Genomic DNA, 12653 nt, shown 5'->3' on the forward strand with positions numbered 1-12653 from the left:
CAACAATAACAATCATTATGGATTGAATACAAAACAATAAACCTATCTGCTTAAAATCCTGGCTATGCGCAAAGACCAGCCGAAATAAAACACCTTCCAACAATCATGTATACACAGCATTTCACTAACTGATTCAAGCGTTAAATTGCCCCTCTTTCCATTTCTTTTGTACGGAATATTTCTATCTTTATTATATAAAAAGAACTTTGTGTTTGTGTGTGTCTGTGTATGTTTATGTAAGTTCGTTCCCTATGGACTCAGAAACGGCTGGGCAAATTTTGCTGAAATTTCACACAAAGGTACTTTATGTGCCTGGCAGTGTTATTAGATAGGTTTTCTATCGGAATGTCTATAATCGATGATCGAAATAATCCGAGGAAAGAAGTAACACGCGGTTTTGACCAAAGTTAACACTTTACACAGCCTAACATTACAAATGCATGTGAGAAGTTTTATTACCACACAAGCCAAAAGACCTGACACAAAAAGTCAGAATAGGCTCTTTGATATGACAGGAGCGCGTTTGAAATTAATGTCTCTGTTTAAAGCACAACTGACCCATTTTTTTGACACGTTTATTTTAAACTTAAATATCACCGCCTAAGAAGGAAGGCCAGACATATAAAATCAACAGTACGTTCTTTAATATGACAGGGGCGCGTTCGAAACGAATGCTTCTGTTTAAGCATGATACTTGACTTTTTATCATTTAAAACTTTAATTGAAGCCATTATATATAAAAAATAATTTTAAAGTTCGTAAAATCACAAGAACAATAACTCGTACTTATTATAGAGTATATAGACATTCTTCTGAAAAGAAAAGACCATATTTGATTTATCATATCAAAGTCATACTTATTAAAGTTTCGTATTTAGGTTAAAAATTAAAAGCAAGAAGTTATTAACAAACTCTAGAGAATGCTTTTCGTAAAATATTAATAATAAAAACAATTTTAATTTAATCAGATTCAATAAGCCATATATATATATATATATATATATATATATATATATATATATATATATATATGGTTTTCATACTTAAATTTCATTAAGAAAAATATAATTTTTCAAAATAAAAATTTATTATTTAAACAAAGAACACAATTCAAAAAGCAATTTCCTTAATCCATGGATTTTTTATATATATATATATATATATATATATATATATATATATATATATATATATATATATATATATATATATATAGTAATTTATAAAATATATATGGCGATTAAGCTTTTATTTTTTATAAATTACTAACTAGCTCTACCTACGTATTGAGCACTTTTGAAGTAAATACTTAAAGTTTACGCATAAATCTATACTTTCGTATATTAAATTTATGTGAATAAATGAAGTAGTTATATATATATATATATATATATATATATATATATATATATATATATATATATATATATATATATATATATATAATGAAGAATTATTCAATAAAAACAAGGAATATTACAACCAAGCCTTAGCTAGATCAGGATATAAAGAACAAATTAAATTTATTAAGGAAACTCAAAGCAATAACATAAGTACAGAAAGAACAATAAACAATGCAAATGTAATATCTTACAACATGTCGATGAGGAAATATAAAAAAGGAAAAAAAAGAGCAAAAACAAATTAAAAAATAAAACATACAATAAACACGAAAAAGAAAAATGAAAAGATAGAACATAATAAAACTGAAAGAGAAGTTAAAAAGAAAAATAGAAGGAAGAGCCAGACGTGGCTCAATCCACCGTTCAGCCACCATATAAAAATTAACATCCAAAGGGAATTTTACCAAATTATGGGAAAAAATTTCCCGCAAGATAGTAAACTAAGTAAGATAATTAATAAAAAAACACCGTTAAGCTATCCTTCTCAACGTCTGCTAACTTAGCAAATACCATAATTGGCTTAAATAACACAAAATTAAACAATTTTTGAAAAACAGAAATAGGACATAAAATGAATCTAACAATGTAAAAGAATGTAACTGCCGGGACCCTAATAAATGTCCAATGAGGGGGAACTGTTTAACTTCAAACGTAGTATACAAATGTTAAGTTATAAGGAATAATGAAACTAAAGTGTATCTGGGGAGCACCGGAACGTGCTTTAAGGACAGATATCATAATAACCTAGCATCATTTAAAAATGAAACTGAGAAAGAAAAGAACACCCAAAATAACGAAAACAACAACAATGTAAAAAAAAAATGAAAACAACGGTAGAAAGGATCATAACAATAGTGACAACCACAACTACTATAACGAAAATAGAAACAGAACCAATAGTAATAGCGAAAACAACAGGAAAAAAACAAAGAAAAACTCAACCACTTTAGCAGTATGGATTAAGGAATTAAAGAAAAATAAAACTGAAAATAAATTAAGATGGTCAATAATTGATAACGGGGAAAATATAAACCTAGCAAATCGAAAAGATGCAACGTATGTATATTAGAATCTTACCATATACTAATATCAAAAGAAAAATTATTGAACAAAAAACTAGATGTAATCCACGGGTGTTTGCATAGAAACAAATATTTAATTTCACGCACTAGAGCAGATTAGGAAAAAATGAAAGCGAGGTAATCCTAGATAAAAAATCATACTACGAGAGTGACCTCCCCTGCATCGGGGAATGTAATACGAATTCAATCACTAAGCAAAAAAAACAATGTTAAAATAAACATGCATAAATATAGAAATAAAATTATATAAAATTATATGATAATTGGAAAAAACAAATAGGAAAAACAGGGAAAATTAAAACAAAAATAAATAATTAATAAATAAAAATACGAAAGTACGGGTTAAAACGGGAAACTATCTGTACATAACACCAAAAGATGGAGGAAGTGAGGAAGCATGGCTGTGGAAATCTTTTTACCCGAATACGATGTCCAGCGTGTTAAAAATATACCATTTGTTGTAAAAATCTAATGGATAAACATCCGAAGAAGTTGGTGGGGAAGGATATTTTTACGGAAACATAAATCGTAAAATTGCCATTCATTAATGAAACAGCTGTAATGGAAAAATCCAGGAAATAAACGAAGGTTATAACAAAGAAAACGTGACTCTTTGAATTTCAACAAAACTTTGCACTATATATATATATATATATATATATATATATATATATATATATATATATATATATATATATATATATATATATGTGTGTAGTCATCAACATAGAGTTCTGTTTCGCTGTGTCAAAACTCATCAGTGCCACTAGACTAGCACCTCTCTAACAGTGAGCAGTTCTACCGATCGACCTACAGGAGCAGCGCCCGTAAATTATCTCGCCAAATGTCTATTTAAACAAACATTTTCCACCACTTTTACAGTGCTCTAACCGCTTGTTTATAAACAAACAATGAGCGTCTCTCTCTCTCTCTCTCTCTCTCTCTATATATATATATATATATATGGTCGTATATATATATGTGCATATATATATTTATATATATACATTTCTGTAGAAATATATTTCTTATTATATATCAACCCTTATATAAGAAGCTCAATGTAATTACACAAAAATATAAAGAATAAATGACAAAAATGTTATATTCCAAAATTCATGATGTTGACCATCTAATAATTTATTCCTTTAATCCAGTTGACTTATACAATTCTTGACAGTATCTGTTTCGTAGTGTAAAATCAATCACTTAATTCTTATATCAATCAGTGAATCTATAATGCCCTTAACTCATTAGAAGAAATTGCAACAATCAATCTGCCAAAAGGAATTGAAATGTGATTTGACATAGTGAAAATCCGAAAATTGGAAGAGAAGCTGAAATCTTTTTTGTATTACATTAAATTTCAACAAAGTCATCCTTCGACTTTGAATGAAGTATTGTAGCCACATCTGGGCTGGTGCATCTGAGACAGGGTCCAAAGAAGAGGCTCTAACCCTAAATCTTACCCTAACCCTTACCCCTAACCCTAACCCTAACCCCTAACCCTAACCCTTACCCTAACCCTAACCCCTAACCATTACCCTAACCCTAACCTAACCCTAACCCTAATCCTAACCCTAACCTAAACCTTACCCTAACTCTAACCCCAAACCCTAACCCTAACCTAACCCTAACCCTAACCCTAAACCCTAACCCTAACCCCCAAACTATCAGCCAAACTGCAGTCATTGTCCCATCATCGCAAAGTTGCATTGCTGTTTTACAAACACTTTAATTGAATGTGCTCTGACGAATTTGTAGCACTTGTGTTATCTCAACGTAAACACACTTGACTAACTTGAAAAGCAGCAAAATTCCACCCTTCGCTGTACATATCGAACTGCAAGACGTTGGAGTTCCCTCTCCGTTTCCTGCTTTCCTGACAGTATCATCATGCAGAAGTTTAAATGTAATGTTAACAGACATGTTGCTGCTAAACGTTTCTCAGTTTCCTGCTGGGCACAATCCCAAATAATAGTCCTTTACGTCCAACTGGCAATATACTTTGCTTTGGTTGAAAATTATTAAATATCCCCCACTTTTTTTTACATGGTAGTCACTACTTATCAAGGCCCGGAGGCCACTCGGGGATAAAGGTTATTGCGTGTACAGTAATCAATAGGATAATATTGTAGTAATCGTTAGTAATGGAGATTTGATTAAGTGTCTTACTTAAGGAGGCGTTTTATCAGGAATTTGTTTATGTTGGACTTGAAGGCATCCAATTGTAGTTAGGTGGGAAACAGGAAAACGGAAGAGAGTTCCACAAGCGTGCACTTCTAAAAAAGAAGCTTTGTTCATGGAATATATGTTTTGATTTAGGCACGTTCATAGACAGAAAAGTATTTCCAATATCATCTTAGTCCGATCTATCTTGTTGTGTTAACCTGACTAAAAACAACCAATCAGCTCACAAGCCAGCTTGGAGCGACAAAGCAATCATACTCGTGCGACTTCAAAAACTGCTGACGTCACATGTCACACATTCTTTTGTTTGTCATGCATTAACAAAACAATTCTTAAATTACAATAACCCAAATATTTTACCTTTGATTAAAAAACAGAATCGATTTAGACGAAATTTGATCTCTCCGCGTCAAACTGAGCATTATGAAACAGTTTGTCAAGATGCTTGATATTAACATTGATTGTTTGAAGTATGTAAATATAATATAAAGTCGCTATAGAAAAGATGACATGATTCCATTTCCGCTAATGGACAAACAAATAAAGCAAATAAATAAATAAAAATCCGGGTCGGCATCTTTTCCTTTTCAACAGGAGTTTTTAGTACTTTTCATTGTTCTCTCGCTGCCACATGTCCATCGAGGCTGATAACATTTCTCTTTTCTTCGACTGCACGCCTCTCACAGCCGGTCAATTCTCGACCTCGCTTTTAAACGTACATTTTCTCCAACCAACACTTTGCTTCTACTCCGAGCATGTGGAGTATTTTTCTCTCCTCTTTTCCTTTTTCTTAATGGGCACACTTCCTAATTTGCATATGCGGGTTTTCGACTACTGCTGCTGTTAATCTATTCACAAGCCAGCCGTCGTTCGCTGCTGCTGTTAATATTTTCCCACGCCCTCATATGGACTATGTTACACACCTTCCTTCGAAAAATTTTTTTCCAAGAATTTAATTTAACCTGTCTGAGGCAAAAAAAAAAAAAAAAAAAAAATCCAAAAGTTCACACAATAAAACATGGATAATTCAATCCAAATAAAAATAGTCTGTTTGATATTTCTATTTTATACTTTTTGTCGTCAGAAATTTATTTCCTCATTTATTCATTCTTTTTTTTCTTTTGTAAAAATAAAGGAATTCCAAAGTATTCTTCGAAATATTTAAAAGAAACGTTTTAATCTGTTGAAAGGGGAAAATCAGTGATTTGTTTGAATAGCAAACATGTATTTGTTTTGTATTTTCAGAAATTTCACTGAAGCAATGTTGAAGTGTTTCAGCTTGGTTGTGCAAGAATACATGTTCAAATGTTAAAAATATCAATATATTAATATTAAAAATAAAAATCCAGTAAAATCATTGTAAGACCAAATCAGAGTTTGCATAGCCTTTGATGTTTGTTGGCCCCGAGGTGTGGGAAGAGTAAGGAAGTCAAAACACAACAGTTAATAAGCCAAATAAAAAAATAATTGATAAGAATCGTCGTGAGACTATAGGGACAATAAGTGCACAGTTTGAGCTCAGTGTGGTAACTGTACACACAACTCCATCCTTGTCACAGACTATTTGACCAATATGAGCATAAAAAAGGTTCCTCGCCCTCCCTATCGTCCAGATCTTGTTCTCTGTGACTTTTGGTTATTTTCTAACCTCAAGGAAAACCTTGGAGGCTGTCGTTATGATACAATACAGGAGATGAAAGAAGCTGTGATGAATGTCATTGACACGCTCACGCAAGAGGACTTCCTTGGCGCCTTCCAGAAGTTGTTGGACGGTACAAGTGCATTGCAGCCGGAGGAGATTACTTCGAAAGGGACAAAAGTTTCACATGTATACTATCAATAAAAGTGCTTTACTGGAAGTCTGGAAACTTATTGAAAGCGCCTCTGAACTTACTACAAGAAAAATAAGACCCGATCCCTCCCCACCAAAAAAAACTATGCCATTTTTTTAAATCAGTGACCCAGATTTACCCAGAAACAGTTCTGAAAATGTATTCAACTATCAAAATGTGCCTTTTCTTTTTAAAAACGAAAAGTTTGTTTAATCGCATCAAATTCGGAAATAAATTAAATTATTTGAATACGATATTTTTTTTTAGATTTTTCCTTTGACCCATGACGAACTCTTTAAACATGAAAAAAAAAATAATGCAAAATTACCCCCTAAACAAAAGCATAAAATAAAGTCTTAACTAATTTTAAAGCATTTTTCAGTTCAAAAAAATTCGTGTAATAATTCCGTCACAATGACATGTATGAGGTGGATTTCTTTCAGTATTTTGTTTAATTTTCGATTTTGAGCGATTATCGAGACTCCCAAAAATGACCGTCACATGGGCACATTTATTTTCTCGTAACACTTGACAATACTTGTGTTTTAGACAAACTAAACGTTTCTTGTAACAGTTGACACTACTTGTGTTTTAAATTAACTAAACACTAAAAAATTTCCCAGGTAGGAAGCAAAGTAATTTATTTGAGCTTCGGTAACATTTCTTGGCCACTTCTTTGTTTGGTTTTCTATCGTATGCTTGTCTAATGTAACTTTTGCTTAAGGTCAATTTTCACAGAGATCTTTGGAAATCATGATTTTGTTCATAATTTTATTTTATTTATTGAAATCAAACATGACGGATATATATATATATATATATATATATATATATATATATATATATATATATATATATGTAATTTTTGAATAACACCGAACATAGTGCCAGAATTAATTGCTGAGGGTTTAGCTTTTTCCCTATAGTTTAAACATAAACCATTAAAAAGAAACTTTCGAAAAAAAGACCAAAATACACTTCTAAAGTGTATTCCTCCTAAGCATAACTAAGATAAAAGGGATAAATAAGGGGTGGGACAGAAAAAAAAACATCGAGACGTCTTTCAGCCAACGTTTTTCAAAAGGAACGTTGGCAACGGGGAAGAAAACATCGTTTAAAAACGTTTAAACTATAGGAAAAAAAAACAAGAAATAAAAACTAAACCCTCAGCAATTAATTATGGCACTACGTTCGGTGTTATTCAAACGTGTTATAAGATATGTAACCATAAAATTTTATATATATATATATATATATATATATATATATATATATTATATATAGATAAAATAAACAAAAGTTACAAAAAAGGAAAAATGTAAATATTTGAAATTCAACAAAGTTTTGTACTATATATATTTCCCTGTACACATGTTTGTGAATTATTCCATGGATTTCTGCCTTTGGATTATTATGGACCATCTTCTTCCAATTACAGGATGTCTTTGGATTTTACTTGTACAAATGGAAATTCTTTTAACTTTCTTGAAGTTTTACATTTGGATTTTACCGTCATCTTCCACCAGATTATCCATTCATGTGTAATCACCTTTTTCTTTACCATATTCCCTCTGCTTAACTTATTTTGTTTTCAAGTAAGATCTTTGACTTACTTGTTGTTTTATCAAATACTTCTGCATGCAAAATCCGATGCCGCATTTTGCTAATTCCTACCCTCTGATGAGAAGGAGAGTATTTCTTCGAAACTCCGCGGATTAAAGACTATCCATTTATCTTGTTTTTCCTTTTCAGATTAAATATGTTTTTAACTCATTTCAAAGTGTTTTTTTAACATATTTTATTAACTGTTTGCTCATATATATATATATATATATATATATATATATATATATATATATATATATATATATATATATATATATATAGCACAACATATTTGCACTATATATATATATATATATATAAAGTTTTGTACTATATATATAATATATATATATATATAAAGTTTTGTACTATATATATAATATATATATAGTACAACATATTTGTACTATATACATATATATATATATATATATATATAAAGTTTTGTACTATATATATATAATGTATATATAGTAAAACATATTTGTACTATATATGTATATATATATATATAGTACAAAATATTTGTACTATATATATATATATTTTATATATAAAGTTTTGTACTCTCTCTCTCTCTCTCTCTCTCTCTATATATATATATATATATATATATATATATATATATATAAAGTTTTGTACTTCTGTACGATTAAATAAATAAATAATATATATATATATATATATATATATATATATATATAAGCATAAGTTTGTAACATCGAATGTAAACAACATCTGATGAGTTGCTGAGAACAGGAAATTTCTATGAACACATAAAATAATAAAATTGCCATCCCATTAACGAAATCTGCACCTATAAAATATATACATTGAGCTTCACTCGAAATTAACGGTGATTCAGTTTTTATCATAACTGTCTCAACCCGTTAAATGAAAACTGTATACATTGAAATTGACAATATTTCAAAAATAAAAATTTATAATATATATATATATATATATATATATATATATATATATATATATATATATATATAAACTGAACTTTACTTGCATGTGTGTGTGTGATAGTTCGTTTCTAATAGACTCGAAAACGGTCGAATCGAATTTTATCAAATTTCACATGAAGATACCAAGTAAAAATTTACCGAAGTGTTATTTAAACAATCTTTGTTTGAAGTTTTATAACAACAACAAAAAACATAATCTTTATAATAAAATATGTTCATGAGCTTTTTTTTTTTTAAAATCAAATATCAGAGGTATTGGTAATTTTTTTTTCACATTAAACACAGAAATATAACTGTTATAAAAATATTCATGAAAATACTTTTTGTTTACAAAACCATTCCGCTGAATGGTTTTGTAAACAAAAAAGTGCGATTCTTAACGAAAGCATTCATACTTGTAGAGTAATTGTGGTAACCAATCGGTATTTACTCTTAACTGTGCATCGAATGGATACCATAATACTTAGTTCGCTGTACCTTATCATAAAAACATTCGTCAATTAATAATTTTTCATTATGTATGTAAATCGAGAGATGATAATCACACACACATACTGGAGACGGAATTGGAAAGTGTGAGCCATCTAGTATCAAGTTGCAAGATTCTTTTTTTTGGGGGGAGGGCCCTACTATACAGCGAGGCATGATGGAGTATGCAAGTACCTCCATTGGGCCATCTGTAAAATTTAAGCATCCAATGTAGCAGCAAGTCCTGGGAACATCAACCTGAAAGAACAGTTGGAAATGACTTATATACCATACATTACGACAATGTAATCCCTACAGCCGTCAACCTTGAAAATGCTGTTGTCAAACCTGACATAGTTATATGGAATAAGTCAGAGAGAGTTGCAATCTTGGCTAAAAGTGAGTGTCTCTAATGATGGAGGTCTGAACAGAGCTGAAAGGGAGAAACAGACCAAATATCAAGGTCTCATGTACGATATAAAAAGAAACTGGAATTTCAGGGAGAGATATCAATCATATTATAGGTGCCACAGGGTTTATGAAGAAGAACCTGAAGTCCTACTTAAATAATATTCCTAGTTAACCAAGTGCAAAAGAGATCCAAACAATTTTACTTAAGGGAACAATGAGGATACTAAAAAGAGCTCTCGGTTGCTTTCAATAAAAAGCAGGGGAATGTTGGCAGCTGGTTTGGCGGCCCCATACTCAGCATTACAATCTTCAAAGAAAGAAAATTAAAAAACAAAACAAAAAACAAACAAAAACAACCCTATAATATATACTGACTCAACGGGTCACAGGTGGCCTAGTTGCACATATAATTCCAATCGGTGCTTGTTCATATTGGTTAACTTTTAAACCAACGAATTTTAGGTGAAAATATTATTACGTACTTACGTGTCATGACAAAATTTGTATAAATCCAAAAATTGACGAAAATAGTCCAGTAGATCTACAATTACGCTCTTTTTACAACTAACGGATTCTTAGACTAGGCCAATTTAAGTTAAGGGAGATAAGTTAGTTTCCCATACTGAATTGGTCGCACTACTGTTGCACATGAAAACATGCGATAAAACACGATAGTTCGATAAATTCTATTTTTACTTGTAATTATTTTTCGATTGTATCATTTTTTCGTAATTTTTTAAATTTACACTAATCTCAACATGACATCTAACTACGCAGTAATGTTTTCACCTGAAATGTGTTGGTTTAAAAGATCACCAATGTGAACAAGCACCCTCCGACCATTTTGTTTGCGGAGACAGATAAGACTGCCGCACAGTGATGCAATGGGTGGTTTATCTTGCGAATGTATGTGGGTTGTGTCTGACTTATTTGAAAGACGAAGCATTTATGCCCTTGTATGGATCTGTTGTCGGCATATTAGATGAGAGACTGAACCGCCTTTTTTTTTTAGCAACATTCACGCGACCGCACCAACAAGTGGGGGTGGTGGTGGCGTGCTGCTCATCTCATAAAGACGATATTTAGTTTCGCCATTTTGTTGTTATCTTTTCTTTCTTTCTTTCCTTTTCTTTCTTTCTTTCTTTCTTTCTTTTACCCTTTTTCTCTTTTGTCTTTAATCATTTACTTTTCCTTTTCGGTCTTTCTTTTTTCTCCAAATACTTTATTTTTTTCTTTGACTTTCCTTTCTCCTTTTTTTTTCTTTCTTCTCTCTTCCAATTTCTCTCTCTTATCTCTTTCTTTATTCCCCTTCTTTAGGGCGCTAGTGTACGAATGGGGTCCCAAATGTCTGTCTTCGGATATATCAGGTCACGTAGTGTTAGTTGACCGGTATCGCATTAAATGACACATCATCGAATTAACATGGTTATAACCAGTATTAGTAAAATTTGATGAACGCATAACGATGCAGAAGTCATTTTCGAGTTTTTGGCTATTTTCGAGACTCCAAAGATGACGGCCCCATTTCTCCCAACTTAGCGACTCGGTACTATGTTCGTACACTAGCACCTTTCTTTTTTTTCTATCTCTTCTTTCTTTCCCCCCCCCTTTTCTTGTCTCTTCTTCTTTTTGATTTTGCAACCTCTTTTGTCACGATTAGTACTAGCCATAACAATGTGTATGTATGTGTGCGTTTATGTATACACTTATATCCATGTGTACATGGGCGTCTCTGTGTGTATGTATGAGAGTGCGCGCGTTTCTGGGAGCGTGTTTATGTTGTGAGCGCGGTTTTGCATGCTTGCGTATATTTTTCTCTCGTAATTTTCTTGTCGAAGTTCTCAGAAATCACAAGGGCCCCTTTCCCGAGGCAATGAGATACAAAAATATCCGAATATTCCATTAAAGTTCTCCTTTAAATCTTACACATTGAGTTAGTAAAAAAGTTGAGAATATAATTTTCCTATCCCCGATTGACCATTCAAATATCTTATAGTATATTTTTCTTTTTAGTCTCTCAGGCTTACTGTATTCCAGCACAAGAATTCTTCTTGTCTGGTGTAGTATCCAACTTCGTGCTGTTATCGGAGGTAATATCACTGGTTTACCATTCCTCGTAAAAGCCAGTGTAGATTAGCTACACTGAGGAGATATATTTTGGGCCGCGAATATGAAATGTGATTTTGAATATTTAGTCAGGATTTACTTATAGGGAAAAGTATCCTGATGCCAGGGTGTCTTGACAGACCTCTGTACGGATACACCTTAGACACTCGAGGATTGTGTCTTGTAGGCATTCAAGTTCTCTCCAATAGACATTCAAGTTCTTTCCAGGAGGAATAATTGACGTATGCGTATGCCAGCATATGTATATGCGAATGTCCATATGGGAATATATTTGCGTATATTATCCCTCTCTCTCTCTTTCTCTCGCATATATATATATATGTGTGTGTATGTGTGTGCGTGTGTGTGTGTGTGTGTTTGGAGGTACAGAATTTATCTATAGTTTTAAATAAAATAGGCGGAAGTTTCTCAAGATCTCTTTCGACTATCATCTCATCAGGAGAAAATCGATAGCTTAAAAAAATAATATTATGTCGAAACTTTAAAGAGTTCTAATGGGGAACTATTGAATGTGCCAAAAGTACGGGGACAACTAAAATTAAGTTTATTAACGTTTAAAAA

This window comes from Euprymna scolopes, chromosome 34 (assembly GCF_053919585.1).
Source record: "Euprymna scolopes isolate OS-2025 chromosome 34, ASM5391958v1, whole genome shotgun sequence".
Classification (NCBI taxonomy): Eukaryota; Metazoa; Mollusca; class Cephalopoda; order Sepiida; family Sepiolidae; genus Euprymna; species Euprymna scolopes.